Here is a 25,317-nt window from a genome sequence, read left to right as displayed (position 1 = left end):
AAAAGAATGGCTCTGACATCTGCTCGGCTTCTGGTGAGGGCTTTTGAGCTGCACCATAGCATGGTAGAAGTCAAACGGGAATTCGGCATGTGGGAAGGGGACCTAAATGTGCCCACTAGGCCCCACCTCCCAACACTGCCACATTGGGACTCAAGCTTCAACATGAGTTTCAATGGAGACAAACCATATCCAAACCCTAGCAGTGTCAAACTCCCTCTGTCTTTCCCCTATAAGGACACCTGTCATTAGATTTAGGGCCCATCCTAAATCCAGGATGATCTCATTTTGAAATCCTTAATTATATGCAAAAAATGCTTTTCCCAGATAAGGTCACATTCACAGGTCCTGAGAGGTTTGAACATAAACATATCCTTTTAAGGATCGCTATTCAGCTTAGTACACCTGATAAATAACAGCCCCTGGGATTTTTAAAGACCATGATGGTTGCATCCAGGTTACATACTATGTGACAGGGAGAAGATGAAACTCCCAAAGCCTTGGAGTTCATCCCTTTAATTCTCTGGGAAAATAAGAGCAAACCTGCAAAGCATAGCTTTAGAGTAACTTCAAGGTGAAGGTCCAGGGCTGAAATGCAGGAGCTCACAAGAGTCGAGGAATAGCGACATTTGTTCCTGAAGCCACCTTCTTCAGGCAAGGCTGCTCATTCAGCTCATAGTGGCACTGTCGGCAGAGTCACTCTGGAATCCAAAAGACAAAGATGAATGGAGTAAAAATGTAGTACTCTTGGTTTATCAAATGATTCTACCTCATGAATCCATCACATTCAATAGAAACCACATTAGCAATTCCTGTTATTGGTCTCATCCACCCAAAATCCCTGGAGGTCCACCCCAGTGCCCACATGATTCATTCAGGGAAAAAAAAATACACTCTTTAAATATGTGTAAATATATTTGTATGTATTTCTTTTGCCTAGACAAAAGAATGCAAAGAAATACAGACTGTGGTGGTGAAGAGACCTTTTTGCCCATTAAAATACTAGCCAAATGGTTATTATACCACCCTGCAGAAAAGCAAGGTCCTAATTAGTTATTAGAAAGGCATCGTGGCACTCTGTGGCTCTCCGAAAATGTTTGATTCTGCTTTTCATCCTTTTAATAGCTTTGGCATATTTTTGGTAATTTCTGCAACTGTATTTCTGAATTTCTGGAGCTGTGTCTTTGCTTCCTTGTTTTAAACAGCATGACTGGATCCTGAGTCCCAGTAATTGTAATGCTTGTTAGGTAGTGCATTTAGTTCTGTTCCACAAACATTAAGTACCCACTGTGTACCAGGGTCCGTGCCAAGCCCATGTATTGAGATGATGAATGGAATTATTTAGATGTAAGGTAGAATATATGTGTGATCTTTTCCTCTGAATATACTAAGGCTTTAGCCTTCTGTATTTTTGTAAGACATATTTTACATGTACACTTTTTTGAATGATCATCAAATGTGGGAGCAAAGGACCAGTTCAATTCTCTGAAACTTTAATTCTGAGGTCCTTACTTCCTTCAGCCTTCAGTCAATAAAAATAAAATGCTTTAAGCTCTTCTGTCTTGGACATTTGAAGGCAACACAAGCTATTAACACAATGATGTTGTTTCCAGTGTACAGCACTATTAATTGGGTCTTTGTAATTTTCTCTATAGGCCGAAGCTTGATTTGAGTGTCAGCAAGTTAAAACTCAGGCACATCCATCTTTCCTGTAAGTTCTGCCATTCCCCCACCCCCACCCCATCAATGTATCAATACTGCTCCTCTTCATTAAGATTCTCGTAAAAAGGCAAAGAATGGTAGAAGTGGCTTTTCCTTTCCTTAGCTTGTAGAATCAGTGCCGTCCAGTAGAAATGGGATGCAATGCAACTTTAAATTTTGTAGTAAAAAAGGGACAGATGAAATTAATTTTAACAGTATATCCCAACATGTCCAAAATATTATACTTTCAATGTGCAATTAACATAAAATTGTTAATAATGTAATTTATGCTTTTCTCACGTTGAGCGTGCAAAATATGGTATATGTTTTACATTTCTGGCAGAATGCTATTTGGAGCAGCCACATTTCAAGTACCCAATGGCTACTTGTGTTTGGTGGCTACCATATTGGTCATGGAAGGTACACATGAATAGTTTGGGATTGGCTTTTGCTTTTCATAAAAGGGATAGATCAATCTTTCAAGAAGCAGTGAGGAGTTAAAAAATAGATATTTAGGGTGAAGTTTAGGACTATGTTGCCTGAGAAGAAAGAATTTATTATAGTTTTCACTATAGAAATATCTTCAGAGTTCAGTGCGTGTTTGTGTGTGTGTGTGTGTGTGTGTGTGTGTGTGTAATATGTATGTAGACCCATGCATATAAAAATAGTCTTATGTTTAAATGTTCTTTCAGTAAAGGGCATGAATTGATAACTGACTTAAGTATGTACTGATTGCAGCTGGGAATGATGGTGTACATGTATAATCTCAGCTACTTGGGGGCCTGAGGCAGGAGGATCTCTTGAGCCCATGAGTTCAAGACTGTTGACTAGGCAACAGAGTGAGATTCCATCTCCAGAAAAAATGTATGTGCTGATTGCAACTCTGGCTTAAAATCAATGAAAGGCTAATAAACAACTGTTATGGACATTAATATCAAATAAGAATAATTCAAAATTATTATTAGAAAAAGTTAAAAAGGTCAGGTTACAGATAGCACACTGGAAATTTTGCGTGGCTATGCTTATAACTCGTCATACTGGAACTGCTAGTTTAGAAAAGAGAAAGAAAACACAAATCTACTTTCTGAGGCCCCGAATTTACCATACTTTCATGTTTATTATCCAGTATTTTTATACTAATTTTATTGGGGTATTAATTTGTATAGTATTAGCCTCACCAATCCTTATTTTGCAACGTTAATGTGCTAGACTATTTTTAATTCTAAATGTGAAAAATCAGGGTGAAAATCATGAATACTGAGGAAAGTACATACCTATGAGTTCCCTGGGAAATTACAAGCTCATATAAGACATACAAACACATACGCAGCAATGACCCAAGCCCTCCTGCCTTCCTTCCCTCACCCCTAAAACAGATTGGATCACTTTGTCCTGATTCTGCTGTTAATGTGAAATGGCTTGCCTGTGAATGTGCTTGAACCAGCTCAGGAAACTGAGGCACAGAGAAGCATGCTTATGGTCACACAGTCAATTCGGGGCAGACCTGGGACCAGAACTCAGGACTCCTGACTCCTACTCCAGTGCTCTTAACACTGAAATCATGGAGAATGGCACATAAGTACAATTAATGGCTTATTAGTCAGAGACCCCAACCCTTCAGGAAACAAAAATCCAGCCTAGGCTTTTCAAACAGAGGGAATTTAATAAAGGGAATTGGTTTTACAGGTGATGTAAGAGCTGAGAAGCCACCAGAGAACCACCAGGCAATCAGTAATTCGCAATAAAAATATTCTACCGCCACCCCTTGGGCTGGAGGAACAATGGAAGGATGAGATATCAAAACTAGGGGACTGCTCAGTGTGGGGTTACCCTGCCCGAGGCTTGGGGCTGCCTGGCTGGAGTTGAGAACCCAGAGTGAAGGGCTCTCTGGTGGGAGCTCAGCCCACAGAGGAGACGTGGGCACTGTTGGGGGTCCTGTTCTATGTAGCGTAAGACTCTCCAGTCTTACCATTGCCTCCTACTGGCCAAAACTACTTAGAAGCCAGATAGCAAGGAGTGTGGGGAATGGTTTCTGTGACACAGAGCAAAGTCGGGCAAGAACTGCGAGAGCAAATAGACACCTGCTGCTACAGAGAAATAGCCTTAAAGAAGTGCTGTGGTTGCTACAGATTTATCCTCTACGTATGTTTTAAAACTAAGTTTGGAAATAGTTTGTGCATCAAATTCACAATCACTTTGACAAGAGGAGATGCCAGCCTAAGAGGCTACCTTGTTGTAGATCATCAAGAGCTGGCCACATGCGTCTTCCCTTTGGCATGACGTTGGTCCGTCCTCATTTACTTCTGCTGGAGAGGTGGGACTTCCCAATCTCTGGTCCAGCGCCACAGACTTATTCTTGGGCAATAAATGGTTTCTGTCCGGGCTTCCTAAAAATTGCTTCTATTTGTTCCACAATTTGGAACAACCGAAGGTGGACCCTTGGGAATAGGATGAACCAGGATTCATGACTGAAAAGATGCTTGTTTTGTTTAGTTTTTGTTTGGAGCTGTACAATACATTTAAATACTGTATTTAGCATTAAACAATGCATTGGCAGAAAAGTTAATCTATCCCAGGCTTGTGAAGGGGAAGCTACTGAAGCCTAGGGAAACATGAGCCTTTTCTGACTGGGGCTTCACACTGTATTGGGAACTCTCTTAAAAGCTTTGCTTTTTTTTTTTTTGACGGAGTCTTGCTTTGTTGCCCAGGATGGAGTCCAATGGCGCAATCTCGGCTCACCACAACCTCCGCCTCCTGGGTTCAAGCGATTTTCCTGCCTCAGGCTCCCGAATAGCTGGGATTACAGGCATCTGCCACCATGCCTGGCTAATTTTGTATTTTCAGTAGACACAGGGTTTCTCCATGTTGGTCAGGCTGGTTTTGAACTCCTGACCTCAGGTGATCCGCTTGCCTCAGCCTCCCAAAATGCTGGGATTACAGACGTGAGCCACCGTGCCTGGCCAATGCTCTGCATTTTTAACTCACTTAAGCCTCACAATCAAGCTACATCTTAGAAACAACTATTTCCCCCAGTTTTCAGATGAGGACACTGATGATCAGAAAGGTTTAGGTAACTTGACCAAGTTGGCAGATTACTAGTGGTGGAGTTGTGTTCGGAATCCAGGCAGCTTGGCTGTAGAGTCCATGCTCTTAACCACTAATTTGTGCCTTCACCCAGCCTATGGTAGCTGGTGGGCAGGTCACCCTTGGGATTCCCTGGGGTCCTAGCCCTCATGTACTGGGCTTTGATACCCAGAAGGCTGGTGGTGTTGGCAGGGGAAGCTGCTGTGAGGAGGTCATAAGTGCCACATTATTGCAGGGCACTTAGTTGCTAATTGCCATTTAATCACAGGATGAATATAGTTCTTTTCTCCTTCCACCCCAGTGCCAGTTAGATGGTAATTACTTCTGAACTAAGTGCTGAAGATGTGGCTTTGTGTGGAGCTGCAGCTAAATGTTAGGACTCTCCTTTGAAGTGTTACATTCCTGGCAGGACTGGTTTACCGACGTGTCTCACTAAAAATAGCGGTTTGACATCAGATGATCCTATTTCTTCCTATTTTCCTTAAATGATTGTTTTTTTCTTGGACATTTTTCAAATTTGGGCTTTATATTTGAGAAATTAAACAACTCACATTTTTCTAGAAGTGATCTTATGTTTAAATCAATAACTGAAGTAGAAAACTTTGCACCTGGATAGTTCTACATTGAATATGAGTTTACTTAATTTGTTTCTTCAGAGTCTCCTGTACACAGCTGTTGTAAGGAGTGGAAGAGGAACCACTTGGTGTTTTCTGTTGTCTAAACTTTGATGAATGTAAAAATGATCATATGGAATATCTCTAAATATGGAAATACAATCTATTGTCTTATTCTTTTTTGAGAATTTTTCCTGCAGGTGATTTTAAAGCAGGTCTGTCGGGGATTATTTGACTTTTCAGAGAGAGCGATAAAAGTGAGCAGGTTAAGTCACTTGTCTAAAGTAACTCAGTTAATGAACACAGCACTTGTTTTCTGGCGGCTAGTCAAATGTCACAGGTGATATCTGAGGTTAATAAACCTTCAACCTTATAACAACCTAATCAGCTTGATTCAGGCTTAGAACAAATGTGCAGATCCAAAATAGGTAGTATGGGGAGTAAAACAGTGAAACATTGAAAAGCATGAAGTCTGCAACACCTGTGCTGTCTCTGCTTGGTCTATTCAGGGGTCTTGTGGCTGTCTGGACTCTTCAGGAGTGTTGTGGATGATGGAGACATGACAACAATCCCTGGTGAGGTGGCAGACATGTTTTTATTTATTTATTTTGAGACGAAGTTTTGCTCTTGTTGTCCAGACTGGAGTAATGGCGCACCTTTGGCTCACTGCACCCTCTGCCTCCCAGGTTCAAACGATTCTCCTGCCTCAGTCTCCCGAGTAGCTGAGATTACAGGTGCCTGCCACTACGCCCAGCTAATTTTTGGTATTTTTAGTAGAGACGGGGTTTCACTATGTTGGTCAGGCTGGTCTCGAACTCCTGATCTCAGGTGATCCGCCCGCCTTAGCCTCCCAAAGTGCTGGGATTACAGGCATGAGCCGTCGCACCCAGCCTGTTTGTTTATTTCTTTACTTTGTGGGAGACCAGAGTTTTATTATTACTGAGAGCAGCCTCCCTGAACATTCAGGGAGCAGAGTTTTTAAGAATAACTTGGTGGGTGGGGGTAGGCCAGTGAGCCAGGAGTGCTGATTGGTCAGTGATGAAATCGTAGGGAGTTGGAGCTGTCTTCTTGTGCTCAGTCAGTCCCTGAGTGGGAGCCACAAGACCAGGTGAGCCAGTTTATTGATCTGGGTGGGACCAGCTGATCCATCAAGTCCAGGGTCTGCAAAATATCTCAAGCACTGATCTTAGGGGCAATTTAGGGAGAGTCAGAATCTGGTATTCTGCAGCTGCATGACTCCTAAACCATAATTTCTAATCTTGTGGCTAATGTTAGTCCTACAAAGGCAGTCTAGTACCCAGGCAAGGAGGAGGTCTACTTTAGGAAAGGGCTGTTACTGGGCAGGCACATTTTAACTGGTTATTAACTTCTTCATTTAAGGTTTTTATGAAGAAGGTTTAGTTTGAGTTTTATGTGAGTGGTTGTCTATGTGCCTTAAGGAAAAAACTCTCCGAATTTTAGTGTTTTTACACAATAAGGCAGTGATTGTTGAACTTTAGAACACCCAAATCACCTAACTGCTGGGCCCCTCACTCCCAGAGTTTCTGGTTAAGTCTGAGGTGGGGCCTGAGAATTTTCATTTTTGACAAGTTTTCAGGTGATGCTCATGCCACTGGTCTGGGAATCACGTTTTCAGAACCAGGGCATGAAGGGCTATTTCTTCCTCTCCTTGCAATCCAATTAGAATATTTCCAGCTGGGAAACTCTTCAGGGAGGCCCTCCTCCAGGTGGTGACTCAGAAACAGACTACTTTCCTAGATGCTCTGCTCTTTCCTGAGATCTGCTCTGCAGTCAGTGTGTGGGTCCAGGGTAAGAGAAGGCAGGAGGGATCGTGGCAGAGGTCTTCTAGGGGACAGACCTGGAAGTAGGATAGATTATTTTTGTTTATCTTCCATTGGCTAGAACCCAGTCATGTGGGTCTTCTTTAACTGTTAAAGGAAGATAGAAAGTCTGAGTGCTCAAAAGGAAAAGAAAACTGACTTCAAAGGAAAATACAGCCATTTTGGGCACACTTAACTTTACGAACGTCCTCCTCTTGACTTTTTTCCTCTACCTAAGACATTGTGAAAATATTTCTATTACCGATTTAGGAAGTTTAGTGATGTTCCTTGACCTGCCTAGAAATACTCTTGAGTACTGGCAGCTGGAGTTGGGTGAAGCTGGCTGTCCATGTTCCTTTCATGGATGAAGACACTCTGATAGCAGCTCACTGGTGTGAAGGGTTTACCTACACTGGAAGTGAGATCAGATGGAGAGTGGGAATCCCCATCTATGGCAAGTGTCAATTTATTGTCTCTCAGCTTCAAATTCATCCTTCTCTGCTCTGCTTTGTGACACTGGAACTGGACCCTGTAAACATTTCTTCTTAGCCAGCTGGGTGAGTGTAAATGTCATCAGTAGAGGGTGCCAGAGTGGTATAGTGCCAGGAACGTCCCTGCTGAGTTCTGGACTTGGCTAGTTATTATCATTCAATGCAGTAGCACCTGGCACATGCACCTGAGTCCCAGCTCTGCCTCAGGCCATGCTCTCCCCAGCACTGATGGCTTCTCAGAAGCTCCTTCCTTCCCGCAGCCTCCTACAACAACAGATGGTCTGCTTCTGCAGACCACCTCATGCCTTTGCTTTCCAGATAGCTTCTCTACTAGCAATCTGTGAGTTCCTGTGGCAGCAAATAAAAATTGGGAAAAAATGTTGGCCCAAAAAAATATGTGGCAAAAAAAGAATGGCAAAAAATTTTTAAATAAAAGTCTCTAATAATAAGTTTACCAAGAGTCTTCTCCTTGGAGTTCAACTCTTACAGTTGTGTCGTGGGGCCTCCGGAATGGGGCAAATACTCACGATGCAGAGGGAAAGAAGTACTTTGCAGACACCTTTGTGCCATGCAATCTAACTGGTCAGTAATAAGGGATGGAATGGTGATCTGTCTTACTCATTCCCACAAGGCAGGCTTGGCACGAACAAGAATAACATTTGGCAAAAATCTCTGAAGAGATCCAAACCTCAGCCTCAGTGGAGGTAGAAGGCCCCTCTGCCCTTCCTTGGTTCCTTTAATTTTTCACTGTCCTTCAGCCTAGAGGTAATAGCTGCTCTTTTGCTACTTCCTTAAGGTCCTTTTAAAGTTCCTTTTAGTAGTTGTATCAGTCCGTTTTCATACCGTTATAAAGAAATACCCAAGGGTCTGGCGCAGTGGCTCACACTTGTAATACCAGCACTTTGGGAGGCCAAGGTGGGTGGATCACAAGGTCAGGAGTTCAAGACCAGCCTGGCCAAGATGGTGAAACACCCCGTCTCTACTAAAAATCTAAAAATTAGCTGGTTGTGGTGGTGGGTGCCTGTAATCCTGGCTACATGGGAGGCTGAGGCAGGAGAATCATTTGAACCTGAGAGGCAGAGGTTGCGGTGAGCCGAGATCGTGCCACTGAACTCCACCTGGGCAACAGAACAAGACTCTATCACAAAAGAAAAGAAAAAAAAAAAGAAATTCCTGAGACTGGGTAATTTATAAAGAAAAAGAGGCTTAATGGACTCACGGTTCCCTATGGATGGAGAGGCCTTACAATCACGGCGGAAGGCGAAGGAGAAGCAAAGGTGCATCTTACATGGTGGCAGGCAAGAGAGCTTGTTCAGGGGAACTGCCGTTTATAAAACCATCAGATCTCATGAGACTTACTATCACAAGAACAGCGCAAGAAAAACCCACCCCATGATTCAGTTACCTCCCACCGGGTTCCTCCCATGATATGTGGAGATTATGGGAGCTACAATTCGAGATGAGATTTGGGTGGGGACCTAACAAAACCATATCAGTAGTTAACCACCTTTAATAGTTAACAGTGGGAGGGGAGAGGGGGGAGGGATTACATTCTGAGTTTTACTTGATGTAAATGACGAGTTGATGGGTGCTGATGAGTTGATGGGTGCAGCACACCAACATGGCACAAGTATACATATGTAACAAACCTGCACGTTACGCACATGTACCCTATAACTTAAAGTATAATAATAATAAAAAAATACAACATTACCTCACTTTTAAACTTTGGAGAAATTTTAAACCTATAAAAAATTTGTAAAAACAAAAACAAAAAAATAGTTAACAGTTATTTGTGTTACATTTTCCTTGTTAAAATAGCTGGAGTGATGGCTGCCTCCTGACTGGACCCTGAGAGATGTACCATGTTTCTGTTTTATTGTAGAAAGACAATGTTGAACATACTACTTCTCAAGTTCAAAAAAGCAGAACAGAAAAACTGTACATGCCCAAAGCTCATTTCTTTGTTTTTCCCTCTTGCAATGTCAAATTCCTGCCCTGAGAAGGACTGATGTTCATATCAGAGACCCAGCAGGAATTGAGTGAGATGGTCTTCAAGCCTCAGACTTCTAGATGGTGTGGTCTAGAGTCTCAACAACCAGGGTCTCCTTGGGGAAGGAACTGGGTAGGACTCTGTTTTGCTAGGAGCATGAGAAAGAAAGAAGAAACACATGTGTCATCAGAGACCAGAAACCAATGTTGCTTTTTCAGCTGCGTGCCTTGGTCCCTGTCCTCGGGTGAAATCATAAAGCCAACTGTGAGTAACACCGGGCCTTTTGCCTTGGCTTGGTCCTGCTGCCACAGCAGCAGAAAACCCATGCAACCTAAAACACATCCCCAAGATGAAAGTTGCATAAACAATACACGATCTAATTTTAGGCCACAGAAAGTAGAAGGTCAGCATAGAATATTGACAGTAATAATAATCCCAGTTAGCATTGGTTGCTTATTATATAATATTTTTATTTTTCTTCACAGAAGATGGATATATCCAATGAAAGGCTGGCTTGGTTTCTTTTGCACTAACTTGGCTTTACAGAAGGGCCCCAACAAAGGTGAGACATCGGAGGCAGGCATACCAGAGATGTAGAGACCCTGTGAAAGCTTTTTCATAGGAAACTTCTTTTCTAGTCTCACTACTTCTGAAATTTCACCATCAAAGATTCATACTTGGTCAAGTATACATTCCCCCACTTCCCCCACCTTTTAAAATTGAAGTGAAATTTGAATAACATAAAGTTAAGCGTTTAAAGTGAATAAGTCAGTGGCATTAAGTACAATCACAGTGTTGTGAAACCATCACCCTTATGTAGTTCCAAAACATTTTCATCACCCCAAAAGGAAATCCCATAGTCACTGAGCAGTCACTTCTCATTTCCCTTTTCTCTAACCCCTGGTAGCAACCAATCTGCATCTATCTCTGTGGATTAGCCTATTCTGGGCATTTCATATAAATGGAATCATACAGCACAAGGTCTTTTGTGTCTGGCTCCTTTCACTTAATGTCATGTTTTCAAGGCTCATTTATGTTGTACCATGGATCAGTCCTTCATGTCCACCAGTTTATGGATGGATAGACAAATTGTGATATGTACATACCAAATCCTTTCCAGATGATTTTTTAAATTAAGTTCTGGGATACATGTGCAGAATGTGCAGGTTTGTTACATAGGTATACACGTGCCATGGTGGTTTGCTGCACCCATCAACCTGTCACCTACATTAGGTATTTCTTCTAATGCTATCTCTCCCCAGCCCCCCACCCACTGACAGGCCCTGGTGTGTGATGTTCTCCTCCCTATGTCCATGTGTTCTCATTGGTCAACTCCCTAATGGAATAAAAAAAGAGACTGTATACCCAACACAATCCTAAGCAAAAAGAACAAAACTGGAGGCATCATGCTACCTGACTTTAAACTATATTACAAGGTTACAGTAACAAAAACAGCATGGTACTGGTACCAAAACAGAGATATAGACCAATGGAAAGGAACAGAAGCCTCAGACATAACCCCACATATCTACAACCATCTGATCTTTGACAAACCTGACAAAAACAAGTAACAGGGAAAGGATTCCTTATTTAATAAATGATGTTGGGAAAACTGGCTAGCTGTATGCAGAAAACTGAAACTGGACCCCTTCCTTTTACCTTATACAAAAATGAACTCAAGATGGATTAAAGACTTATATGTAAGACCTAAAACCATAAAAAACCCTAGAAGAAAACCTAGGCAATACTATTCAGGATATAGGCATGGGCAAAGACTTCATGACTAAAACACCAGAAGCAATGGCAACAAAAGCCAAAATTGACAGATGGGATCTAATTAAATTAAAGAGCTTCTGCACAGCAAAAGAAACTTCCAAATGATTTTTAAGTGATCTCCTCCAGTGGAGGAGATAACACATAGGACCACCAATACCTTAGTTTTAATGAGGTTGTCTCACAAAGTTACTTTGGATTAAACAGACTGGTGAAAATTGCAGGGTAGAGAGGACTCTCAAACTAGAGAGACATGATGAAGGCAAAAAGGGTGGGGAAGCCACCTGCAATTTAATGGAGATCTGACACCAGTTTGAGTTCTAGAAAATTATGCAGCCTCTGATTAAATACAATAGCACATTGCTGAGCATAGAATTAAAACATGCACGCTTCTTATTCTCAAAGGTCAGTGTGCCAGAGAGGATCTGAGTGAGAGAAGAACTGACTTCTCCTTACCTAAAAACAACTCTGGACCAACTCATGACTGGATTTGCAGAACACTAGTTGCAGAGTACATAACCTTGTCAGCTGCAAGTGGGGATACCAATGTCGCTGGCCAAAGCCGCTCCTATGTGACTGCCTGGTGATGATTCTTCAACACAGAAGCACAGCCTGTATTGAGTTGAGTTCTCACTCCTAATGTGGGACAATAAAATCCCTTTGGAAGGAAATTGTCCAAGAGTCAAAGGAGACAGATATCCCTCTTCATCTTCATTGGGAGTTAATTTGCTGGCAATTATCGTGTCTTTACCATACACTTAGAATCACATTCATTTACACTCCAGGAAGAAGGATGACTCTTTATGACTTTTTTATTTAAATTATTGATGCTTAAAATCATGAGCCATTCATTTCCTGCTTTCTCAACGTTTGGTAATTGACTAGTTCAGGGCAGGTGTGGGCTGAGAAAGCCGTTTAGTTGGCATGAGGAGCGATTGCTTCAGAGGCCATGCTGCTACTTTTGCCCACAGATGATTATCAATCATAGAACATTCTAGTCTCTGCTTTGGGAGCACAGATGGTTCTCTCTGCATAACTGTTTTCTCTAGAAGCCAATACCAGGGTTGGGGTGTGGGCTATCGAGGTACCTGCTGAAGTACATATAGATCTTTTACTCTCTCCGCCCGTTCCTCTGTATGTCATTTAGGCATCCTGCCAGGGGTAAAATCTTGTACCAAATTCTGCATGTAAGTGCTCCATTCTTAAGAAGACCAAATAGAAACAACTACGAAAGAAGGTTGGGCAATGGTAATTTACATGAGTCAAGATGTGCAGCTATGAAAATTTTAAAAGCTTAAATTGCAAATGATGACATTTTGGATCAGATGAATCACTTTACTCAAAGGAGAGCGTAGTGAGGGTGGCATGAACCGCACTCACCAGAAACTCAAAGAAGAAAACACATGGTCCCGAACCCCAATAAATGCACAAATGTATCAGAGGACACAGATTTTTGTTTTGTTTTGTTTTTCAAGATGGAGTCTTGCTGTGTCACCCAGGCTGGAGTGTAGTGGCGCGATCTTGGCTCACTGCAACCTCCACCTCCCGAGTTCAAGCAACTCTCCTGCTTCAGCTTCCCGAGTAGCTGTGATTATAGGTGCCCAACACCATGCCCAGCTAATTTTTGTATTTTTAGTAGAGATGGGGTTTCACCATGTTGGCTAGGCTAGTCTCGAACTCCTGATTTTGTGATCCGCCCGCCTTGGCCTCTTAAAGTGCTAGGATTACAAGTGTGAACCACCATGCCCGGCCAAGGACACAGATTCTTAAGCATTGAGTCTTAGAAACGGCATGAGTGTTGTAATCAAGAAAGAACACATAGGAGAGGGAATCTAGAGGAGGAAACTGTTGATTCTTTTGGCAAGGAAGTGGGAGATGATGAGAATGCAAGGGAAGTGACATTTGAGTTCAGGCTGGAAGGGTAAGAGAGGTTTGTCAGTTGGAGGAGGGAGAGAGGGGATTCCAGGAATGTTCAAATTAGAAGAGACCAGCTGGCTGTTGGAGTATTGGTAAGAGGCTGTTTAGGAGGCTACTGGAATCTTTTGGGAGTTGATTGATGGTAAGGCATTGATGGTGAGAATGCTGAGTGAGCCTGATTCAGACAGACATTTTGGAGATAAAAGTGATGACTATGAGGAACCAATGCAGGGGTTTAGGGAGAGAAAAAGGAGACAAGGATGATTACAAGATTTCTAGCTGAGGGGAACAGGTGGACACTTACTCCCTTAACAGAGACCGAGAAGATTTGGGGAAGATAATAATGTGTTCAGCTTTGGCCATGGTAAATTTGAGCTGCTTTAGAGATATCTTGGAAGTGACAACTGCTCAGCTTAGGGGCTTGTGACATACTGGTCAGGATAGAAAGTGACTCTGATGATCTGTAAGTATTGATACATTTTATTCTAATTTTAAGTAATTTAGCGTATTTGGAAATGACATTAGAATTTCTGTCATTTATGCTTAAAACCCTCATTAATGCATTCCTCATCATCATTTTTGTTTTCTTTAGTTCAGGGAAATGAAGTATTTTCATTAATATGTTAATATTTTATCTGACGATGTATTATGCTTCTTTGTTTTTAGTCTCTGGAGAAAGAGCCAACACATTAAATCATACACTAATATTATACTACTATATTGTAAATCTCTAGAATGGCATTTATGTTTGTTAAGCCAGTATAAAGTGTTACTTAAAAATTGAAAATATATGAAAGGGAAGCACCTAAAGAATTACTTGTCAATAATTTTTTTTTTCTTAGTGAAAGACAATGGGGTGGTCACTGGGAAAATAACTAGTAGCCTAATGACATTCAGTGGTGTGTGTGCTATTGGGGGAGTGATTGGTGATTCCAACTGGACTGTGTTTTATCTGCCTCTTCTGCTCATGAACATTCTATGGCTCCCCGTGGCATGAGGGATAAAGTCAGAAAGTCTCAGACTGAGCCTTTCGAGTCTTCACTGATCTGGACCCCCTTTACTTCTTTGTAGTTACCTTCTATAACCATCACTTACCAAAAATCCCTGTTAGAGCTAATTTGGTCTTCTTACCATGACCCAAGTTTGACGTAAGTATTTCTTTGTTGCTGCCTGTCTGGGCTCTTCTGCCTCATCTTTCCATGCAAAGCCTCGCTAGTACACAATGCTGATGACTGTTTTATCCGACAGGTGATGTCAAGCCCATGGCAGTTTTCAATATGATTTGACACCTTTTTTTTTTTTTTTTTTTTTCCCCAGGAGGCTCACTCTGATTGCAGAGGTTGGGGAAGAGATACTAGATGGAAGCCCTTCAGGAGGCCCTTGCCATGATCCAGGTGAGCAAGGAGGAGGCAGCAAACTCTATTCTAGGGGAGAGGAGGCAAATGAGACTGAAATTTCCTAAGCTGTGTCCACCATGTCAGCGATCTTTGGTCGCTTTTTGAATTTCTCTTGTAGATGACAGTGAAGATGGGAAAATGAGGAAACAGGAGGAACAATTAGCAGGAGTACAAAAATCACATCCAGTCTGGAGCATATGCATTTATGGGGTCTGGAATATCCAGGTGGACTTAGTTGTTCTCCTGGCAACTAAGGAGAGCACCACTCTCCAGAGAAGCCAGAGACAGAGATATAAAATAACTATTAAAAGCACCACAAATATTTTCATGCTAATTGTGGCTTCTAGAGTCTTTCAGGGGTTTGGAAATAGTTTGTTTTTCACATATTTTCAGCATTATTCTTGCCATCTTATTTTTAAAATATGGCTTGCAGTATCTATGAAGAAAACGCTTGCTTAGCAAAGCCTAACCCATCTTAATCACGAATTCCAACTTCATGGCATCAGAATTATAAGTAGTTTTATATTATATAACTAGAAGAAGATTCCAATGTTTGGTTCATTGACTCTGGAGCCATGTTACAGTCTTGTTATATTTGATACATGACACAGCAGACATTCTATCAGAACTTGGATATCTGGAGAGAGATTCCAAAATGCTTTAATCTTGTCACAAATCAGAAGCAGCTGTTCCTTTTTTGTTAAAAAAAAAAGCTCAAGTTTGGATGGTCCTCAAAAAAGAGAATCTGGGATTTTCAACTGGCAGGGGTTTTCCATCAAAAAAACCTCCCCTACCCCATGTTGATTTTATTTCTTTAGACTTCTCTCAAACTGAAAATTGCATGTGTGTAATGAGCTTCATCACATGCACTTAGGCGTTTATAACTAAGGTTAAGCCATATCTTGAGACTTTTACACACCAAGGAAAACAGATACCATGGAAAATAAAATTTAAATACTACTTGCCCGCTCTGAGTGGCCGGAATAACTGAACAGAGAAATGTTATGCTCATCAGTCAGCAGAGGACTCCAAGCCTCAAGTGCTGAGCCTACAAACCTCCCATAGGTTCTATGATGACACGAAACTGCTGTAGTAGAAACTCTAAAACTAACAAGAGTATTAGCTTCATTGATTTTTTTTGAAAATGGGAAAAGGAAAAAAAAAAGTGCTCAGCTAAGTCCAGGAAAGAGATTTAATACAACTGTCTTTTAATAGTATTAAGTTTCCCAGAATCAATATTTTCTCCCCCTCATATTATACTATGGGTTGCTACACACCAGTTGCTATGTAAGGGAATGGAATCAATACAGACTTACCTTCTTTGGAGACTATTTCAAAGACCTGCATAATGGTGCATAGATTAGGAAGAATGAAATTGAATTTTAAGTACACTGACATTATGCTATCATCTTCAACCGGGAGAATATAGATCGTTCCAGGGCCCGTGAGACCCAAGGGATTCAGGATGAGAGGTGTCAGCCACGGATGAACCCACAGAACCCCAGCGACAGCAGCTCCTCTAGAATTGTTTAACAAATGCCAAACCCAGGCATTTGGGCCACTCATAATATAATCTTCAAACACTCTAGGGTGTACTTTGTGTGGGGCATGGTGGTGTATTCTTTACAAAGTTTAGCATAGTGATTTTTCAATTATGCCAGACCAAGTTTGTATTAACTCAGACTCTGAAGTGTTGGTTCCTCTCTACTTAGATTTTAAATTTTACTTTATTTTGGGAAATTGAATGAGAATCTCTTAAGTCAATAGGAAGAACTCTTGAAAGCATCACTGCAATGTTTTTACAATTGTTAAAATGATATTTTTCATTAACATTTATGCAAAATAGTAATACCACAAAAAATCAAATACCACAAAATACATCAAAACAACTTAAATTTTCAGACGAGATGGGGTGTGTTCAGAGTGGTATGGCTGTAGATGAAACAACTCAAATTTTCAAAGGGGTTAAGGCATATTAGTTTTTGAGCATTGATAAATCGTGATATCAGTCTCTTATATCATGAGGTTGCCTTGAATAAAATCTGGATGTTTAATGTGATGTTGATATTTACAAGTCACTGTTTAATAGCAATCCCACTCTTGGGGTTTATCCTGGAGTAATGAAAATTTATGATCGCACAACAACTGACACATAAATGTTTATAGCTGTTGTATTTAAAATTGCCAAGATCTGGAAATAAACCAGATGTCCTTCAACAGTTGAATGATTAAACAAACTGGTATATCCATGCCATGGAATACTATTCAGCAATAAACAAGAACAGATGATACACGTGATAACTTGGATGATTTTCAGAGGCATTATGCTGAATGGAAAAAGGCAGGTTCAAAAGGCTGTATACTGTATAATTCAATTTATGTGACCTATCTAGAAAATGTCAGAATAGATCTAGAGAACAGATCAATGGTTTTTGGAGCTGGAGCAGGGGAAAGAGTGGAACTATAAAGGGAGAGTCATAGGGAATTTTTTTAGGGTGATAGAACTGTTCCGTATCCTGATTGTGGTGCTGGTTATACAAACCTACAGCTGTGTTAAAATTTATAGAACTCTACACCAAAAGGGAAAAAAGTCAATTTGACTGTTTAACTTATAAAATAATTTTTTTAAAATGCCTCTTACCTTGGCTTGACTTATTTTTTAACCTGGACACAGCTGCATAAATATTAATGGGTGTGAAATATCAGAGAGAGAAATCCATTTGTAGGTGGGCTGTTAACATACACAAGGTTAGGTTATGGGAGGAAGCTATGTAGTAGATTGGATAGGAAGTTGCTGATTTGTTACTTTATAACAGGTGACTGGAACATACATAACCCGAAAGTCTTCCAGTGATTGTTGTGGGCGGAAGTCTGTGTTAGCGGTAATAAGACCTCATATTCAAATTCTTTAAAATTCTTAGCACTTTCCTATTTTCTCATTTTAGTGTTGTGAACTACGTAGGGCAGAAATCCTTACCAGAGCTTTGTCGATGCAGGAAACTGATGCATGGGAAGTTTAGGTAACTGACCTCAGCTCACACAGCTGGAAAGTAGCTGGGACTGGCCCTCAGAGCATTTGGCTCTTGGAAAGCCCTGAATCTAGGGTTTATTTTTAATTTCTTATGTTTAAAATTTTTTTTTAAATCTAAAATTTTTGTTTGCATCATTCTGTCTCCAGGTGATATCCTGCAAAGCTGGAAATCACTGAGACCACTGAAGGAGATACATACATATAGCTAAAGAACCTCACATCATAGCATGCCTGGAAAACAAATAAACAAATGAAAAAACAAACAACCCGTCACCTGATTACTGATCGAGGGACTAGTATAGGGAATTCTAAATCCTTACTGGTCTTTACATTTTTGGTTAGCTGAAGACATTTGGTAACCTTCTTGGACTTAAGTTATCTTTTCAAAAAAATTAATAAATTGGAGGTTTGCTTTATTGCAGAAACCCGGGATACAAATGAAACAGATGCAATGCAGGGAGAGAGTAGACTTTGGCTGTTGTTACATTTAAAAAGGGCAATGGTAGAAATCAAAGGAGGTTTCTGCCAGGGCCCTATGTGCTTGTAGCAAATGCAGCTAGGAAATGGTCCACCTAGTGTGTAGAATGGTGGCATCCCACTTTTCTAGGGGAAAGTTACTGTTTTGAACACATAAATATGATCTGGAGTCCCAGAAGACTAAAAGTTGGGCCTATCTTTCCATTTCCTTTTCCATCGTTATAATTTCAAAGCTCTATGCTTCCTGCAACTTGTGTGAGGAAGGTGCTAGAAATTTTGCAGGAGACCTGGGGAAAAGACAGGTTCCTAGTCACAGTGTAGAGAAAGTACTGGTTTCATTCTGAAGAGTTTTGCAGACCTGAAACAGCAAAACAAACAAACAAACAAACAAAAACAAAAATACCTCCTTTCTTCTTGAGAGTATAAACTGCATTCTGCACAGTTCTGTTTTTTATAAAGGTTTGCCGAATATTTGGGCATTCAGATATAGGTGAGTGGATGGAGGTATAAGTGATACACCCTGGGGCCAGGGGAGATGGAGACTTGGCTGGTCTCCTGGTTTCCCAAGTCCTTTGTAAGTGGGTTAAGCTCAAGATCATCCAAGTACCCATCTTTGTCCTTTCATGATGACAGAGTGTCCTTTTGTGGAATTTATGTCAATGGAGCAGATAAGATGAGTGACTCCGGCGTGCCGTGTGTTCCTGGTCATTTTCCTTGCCAGCCCCTTATGGTGACTTTTTGACATTTGGCCAATGAACGAGCAGACTTTGCTGTGTCTGATCAGAAAGAATAAGCCAAGGGCAGGACAAAATGAAAAGCGAACCACGTCCTACCTCCTTTACTCTTAGCTGTCCACCTATGACAGAATCTCCCATTACTCCATTGGGCACCAGAACATTTCTCCTTTGATCCCACTTTCTCACTTCCCATTTTTGTTTCTTTGTCCCTTTTTGACTTCCTTTGTGTCTCTCTATGGAAATCTGCTTTTTAAATTTACCCCTTTCTCCCTCTTTAGATGCTGATTTGCAATTCTAACTCATAGTGTACAATAAGCCCTCTCTAAAGAAGATTCCTGAAGATGCTTATAGGGCAACATGTGTCTATCTGTGAAAGTCATTTCAGAATCATTTATTGTATTTTTATGCTTAAGGCCAGTGGTCCAGATGGAATTTTTCCAGTCCCTCCTCCAAGTCTGCCCTCACTCTGAGATGCTGCCACTGTACATGAGATATTCATCATTGGATTTGGGCAGTGTGATTTATGAAATTATTACTGCCTGCTAGTGTACGAATTTCAAAATGACTACCTTAGAAACACCTAAACAAAATACATTCTTGTGGTGCTAAATATCAACTTTAGGAAAGGAGCCTGACTCTACCTGTCTGGGCCTTTCCCTTACTCTCTGGGTCATCTTAGGTATGCATTCTGGCGGTAGCTTGTTAGTTAACCTTATCAATGTAGTTTTCCTCCCAAATAAAGGGCTTTTCTCATTCGGAGAATTACCTCTCAGGTCGCAGCTGCCACTCTGCTCATTGGTTCTGGCTGACAGCCTGCCACAGTGGGTCCCTATTTTCTGCGAGCATAAGTCAATGGTTATTTTATGCCATTTAGTTTTTTTTTTTTTTTTTTGCAGCAATAGTAACTGGAATGACATCATCATAACATGAGCCATCTACTTAGAGAGAGGCATCTTTTACCTTCCTTCTCCAATAGGCACCAATTCATGCTCTGTCTTCTAAATGGCACAACTGTCAGCTTTTCCTATTTGTGAGGAAAATATTACACAAAGATTTGAATTTCACCACACATTGAAATTTGGGAAGATAATGAAAATGGATTTCTATCTACCAAGTTTATTAAAAGTTGGCATGAAGCACCCCAGTGGTTCTGGGATAGGACTTTTTTGCCTAAATGAATTATGGTAGGGAATTAAGCAGAAACACTATTTTGTTGTTATCCTAATAGAACCTCTATGGGTAGGTCAAACAATCTTAGATAAACTCTCCTATCCTTAAATATTATTGCTGCCTCTTGTCCAGTGTTAATCACTCTACATCTAGTCACTTTTTGGCACAGCATCTCTTTCTAGGCTTTTTATTATTTCTATTGCTCTTTAATTTCTCAGTCAACCATTTTTAATGGGATGTATCCACACTCTACCCAGTAACCCAATAAGGACCTTATATTCTGAGTGTTAGGAGGAAGTTCTTTGATTTTGTGTGCTGTTTTTCTGTAATATGCTTGGATATCATATTAGTTTTCTTTTTGAGGTAAAATTTACCATTTTAACCATTGTAGCATATAAAATTCAGTAACATTAAGTCCATGTATAATGTGGAATAATCACCACTATGTAGTTCCAGAACTTTTTCATCATCCCAAATGGAAACCCCATGTTTATTAATCAATCATTTCCTGTTCCCCATCCCTCCATCTTCTGGCAATCCCTAATCTGTTTTCTGTCTCGATAGGTTTGTCTATTCTGGTTATTTCATATAAATAGAATCATACAATATGTGACCTTTTGGGCCTGGCTTCTTTCACTTAGCATAATGTTCTCAACATTCATCCATGCTGTGGCATGGATCAGTACACCTTCCTTTTCTTTTTGCCAAATAATACTCTTACATCAAGTTTTTAATTGCAGCATATTCTACTGCTGACTCAGGACTCACATACCCTGATTTATCTACAGATCCCTATCTCCCACGAGCATAAGTCAATGATTATTTTACGCCATTTAGTTCTTTTGCAGCAATAGTAACTAGATTGTCATTTTATGACATCATGACCTCCCCAAGGGGCTTTGGGGCTCGTTAACAGGGGAAGGCATGGGAGGAGAGCTGAGTAACAGTCATGAAATGCCAAAAGTGACACACGTCATATTTCATGAACCATGACTAACCATATAGCCAAGCTTAATTTCAAGGGAGTGAAGAAATGTAATTAGCGCTTCACCAGAAATAGACAAGAACTGGAAATTGGTGAACATCAGTAACACCTACCTCCAAAAACTGGTAAGCACGTGCCTCCCAATATGGGCTGAGCTGTGTCCCTCTGACTGTCAGTTCATGTGCTGAAGCCCAACTCCCAATGCGATGGTATTTGGAGATGGGGTCTTTGGAAAGCCAAAGGTTTAGATTGAGGTCATGAAGGTGGGGCCCTCATGATGGGGTTAGTGCCTTTAGAAGAGGAGACTTTAGGGAGATCTCCCTCTCTCCTTTCCCCTGCGCCAAGTGAGTATCTGTTTACAAGCTAGGAAGACAACCCTCACTAGAACTCAAACTCAGCAATGCCGGCACCTCGATCTTGGACTTCCAGCTTCCAGAACTGAGAAAATAACTGTCTGTTGTTTATGCCAGTCTAGGGTGTATTGTTATGGCAGCCTGAGCTGACACCACCCACCCTGCAAATGTATTCAAATGTACACTTATTTCCTACGTACCCACCTTCTGCAGTAAGTTTGCTGGGATTTTACACAACTAAGGAAACAGCCATCCATATGTTTTTGTGCTTTCTCTCCCATCCCGCTATTTTCTCTGAGGGATATGCATCCTACACATATTTTACAGGTACAACCCAAATACATTCTTCACATTTCTCTGACTTCCAAGGTGCACTTATGTGCTTGAGGAACTTTAGAGAGTCCCAGCATTTTGGTAAGTGGTGTTATTTAAACAGATTGATTGATTATATGAACAAAGCAAATGCCCTCACACCATGACGTTCTGTGGGAAGCAGAGTTGTAGTGCTCAGCTTTTCTAGAGGCAAGCCAGTTTCTAGACCATGTTCCATTCCCATCTGGTTTCATCTGCTACATCTGTGTGGGCAAAAGAAAAATGCCTTACACGATCAGAAAAACCACGTTAATTTTGGAGCTCTCAGTATAGTTGCCGTCAATTCCGACTGGCCTCCCAAGTCACAGTTAATGGATGGTAGTATAAAGAAAAAAAAAAATCGCATTAAAGTATAACCCAGCCAATTATAAATTGTACCGAACTGTAATTTTGGGTACTCATGATTCACCAACATTATCTTATTTTTGGAACAATAGCGTAAGTTCCTCAATGGTAAATTGCTGCTGATAAAGCAGTTTTCCATGCTTTGTTTTGTTTTTGGTGACAGGCAAGGTCCGTGTAATTCTAGTGGGTGCTAATGGACCATGTCCCTTTGGAGGATTGAGAAGATTGTTGCAGATTTTCTTTAGACAACTGAAATTCTGCATCAAGTGAAGCTTCCATTTTTAAAGAATGAACTCTCTGCTTCCAACAAAATTTTATTATAGAGGAAAATGTTGATGGCCAGGTGAATTCTAGGGAGGTTTGTCCTGGTCCCCACCCACGCCAAAGTTCCTTCTATGCTCTGCCTAGAAGTACACTGTTACCAAAATCAACGATTAATGGTTGAAAAGTCTGAAAATGGATATCCCTTTGACCTTTCTAAGGTTTGTCATTAGTTGACATACCCATTACCTCAAAAATCAAATGTGTTTGTCTAAACATTATTCTGATGTTTACTCTGGGCACTAAAGGGCAGACAGCTGACCACGGACGCGCTGACAGTGATCAATTCAGCCTCGGATCTTGTCACTTTCCCTGTTTATTCTGCTATCAATCTCCTCTTTGCCTGCCATCTCGGCTGCTTTCTGCTGCTCAGGCGCTTTTAAAACTAACAATAATCCAATTTAGAATTGATCCATGAGAATGTGTGGTCAGTAAGCAAAATGACAAAGTCTGCGTGCAACTGCTGACCACAGTCAGGGGGTCTATCTTACACCAGGCTGAAGGCAGATTTTAATTAATTAATTAAATGCTAACAGCACTTAGGCCTCTTCCCTGGAGGCTCTTTAAGTCAGACCCTCTATGTTTCTGTGTCTTAGAAAAGGAGGAAACTAGGCCCACTCAGCCTCTGCTAGACCAGGTACCTTCTACAAGAGTGCTGTGCAGGGAAACGTTCCATTGTGGCAGGAATGGTCTGCATCTGTGCTGTCCAATGCGGAGTGCCAAGCCACCTGTGGCTTAACTTGAATTATGGCTTGTGCAAGTGAGAAATTGATTTTTTAATTTTATTTAAATTTAATTTATTTAAATTTAAAGTTAAATAGCTGCATGTGGCTATTGGTTCCAGCACTGGTCATTGCTGTTCTAGAACGTTGAGGTGTTCGTGGTGAGGTGAAGCCTGGTAAGGTTGTTTAGAATGTCATAGTGTATCAGGAGGCCACAGCCTCCCACCTGATCCAACACAGCTATAAACCAGGCAAGAGAAGTGAAAGAAGCGATTCAAAGGCTCCCCTACATCCTAAAGGCAATAGGATGTTTGACCAGGGCAGCCTTCCTGGTCCATGGGAATGGGGTTCCTTCAGTGGCCAAGACATCCTTCAATTCAGTTTCTCAGTTGCACAAGCCATATTCCAAGTTAAGTCACAGGTGGCTAGGGGCTCTACATTGGACAGCAGAGATATAAATCATTCCCACCATGATGGAAAGCTTTGCTGCACAGCACTCTTATAGAAGATACAGTCGGGGTAGCTACTGCCCAGCAGAAGGGAGAGGGTGCAGGACTGGACATACCGGGGAACAAAAGTGGGTTCCTTTTCTTAAAATACCCCAAGCAAACCTCATTCTCAGGTATATTCCATGTCTGGTTTCTAGGACAGAATGCTCCATTTTGTTCTCAGCACCAACTGGCTCCCTGATTGAGGATCCGGGACTTAGGATATGTCCTTGGGACCTCCGTTTTGAATTTCTCCTTTGGTTTTTGGTTCCCAAATTGGCAAGATCCCTAGATTCTGCATTCTTTGCCCCTTCCCTCAACTTTAAACTCCATTTTTGCCAAATCCAACAGTGGAGAGTCATTTGATGAATTTCTTAAAATGATTTGCAAATGTTACCTTCAATGAACAAACAGTTTAAAAGCTAATTGCTAATAAGATTATACTCATATATGGTATTAATATTGGGGAGTCTTTTTAAAAATCATGAAATCAACTTAGCTTTTATCTCAAGATATATATCTGTCAAAAAGCGTGATTAGATTTTTTACATTTCTTATTTGAAACTTAAAGTTTATGGGGGAAATTATGAGCAAGTAGAAACACCTTATGATGGCTGTGGCATAATCAATGTAGATTTAAACTGCTGTAGCAGATAACAGTTTTCTTAGAAGGAAAGAGGTCTGGATTTTCTCTTGAGAGAAATCTCAAATCTATGATTCTTGCATTATTACATACCAGCAACAAAAAAGTAAATACAAAACCCAGTTATTATTTACAAAAAAGAAATAAAAAATTATTTCTTTAACATCGAAGGAAAACTTTANAATGTAGATTTAAACTGCTGTAGCAGATAACAGTTTTCTTAGAAGGAAAGAGGTCTGGATTTTCTCTTGAGAGAAATCTCAAATCTATGATTCTTGCATTATTACATACCAGCAACAAAAAAGTAAATACAAAACCCAGTTATTATTTACAAAAAAGAAATAAAAAATTATTTCTTTAACATCGAAGGAAAAACTTTAATTTTGGTCATTTAAAAATTTTAGTTTTAGATAAAGTTTTATGTGACATACTGTAAGAGTTTGACAATGACAACAAAAAGATAAGGACTTTGAATTAAAAAATAAGAATTTAAAAAGCGTATGTAATATTTATATAATCATTCATGGTTTCACTATCTAGAGACAGACATACAGTATTTTCTTATATGTCCTTCTGATATTTACTCTATTTTACAAAATAATCTAAGTAGAAATGTTATTAATACAATATTTTTTTGCTTTTTAATTGAACATTGACATGTTTTCATTTTATATTTTAACACTGACATACATTTTCATATTTGCATATTCTTTCTAAATATAATTTTTTAAAGTTAAATAATAACTAATGGAGTGAACATATGTGATTTGTGTAACTATTACTTTTTTGTCTGGTATTTAGATTACTTCTGAATTTTTTTTTTTTTTGCTATTAAAAATAATGCCCCTCAATATTCAGGATTATTTTCTTAGACTCCATTCTCAAA

General features: G+C 40.4%; 1 long non-coding RNA gene across 2 annotated transcripts in view; it reads left to right on the top strand.

Annotated features, from left to right (window-relative positions):
- Positions 1-1,651: 1,651 nt before the first annotated feature.
- LOC108536894 (uncharacterized) overlaps positions 1,652-25,317 on the top strand; it is a 281,687-nt gene continuing 258,021 nt past the window's right edge. The window contains exons 1-2 of one of the 2 annotated variants that reach the window (XR_001887650.1): positions 1,652-1,708; positions 14,708-14,784. This is a non-coding gene — a long non-coding RNA (uncharacterized LOC108536894). Of the gene's footprint in view, positions 1,709-10,223; positions 10,263-14,707; positions 14,785-25,317 lie in introns of those variants that run through there. The other variant, XR_001887649.1, reaches the window with a different exon arrangement.

The sequence above is a fragment of the Rhinopithecus bieti genome, unplaced genomic scaffold, assembly GCF_001698545.2.
Source record: "Rhinopithecus bieti isolate Rb0 unplaced genomic scaffold, ASM169854v2 scaffold_13207, whole genome shotgun sequence".
Lineage (NCBI taxonomy): Eukaryota > Metazoa > Chordata > Mammalia > Primates > Cercopithecidae > Rhinopithecus > Rhinopithecus bieti.
The sequence above is the reverse complement of the archived record's forward strand: the minus strand, read 5'-3'. Positions and strand labels throughout refer to the sequence as shown.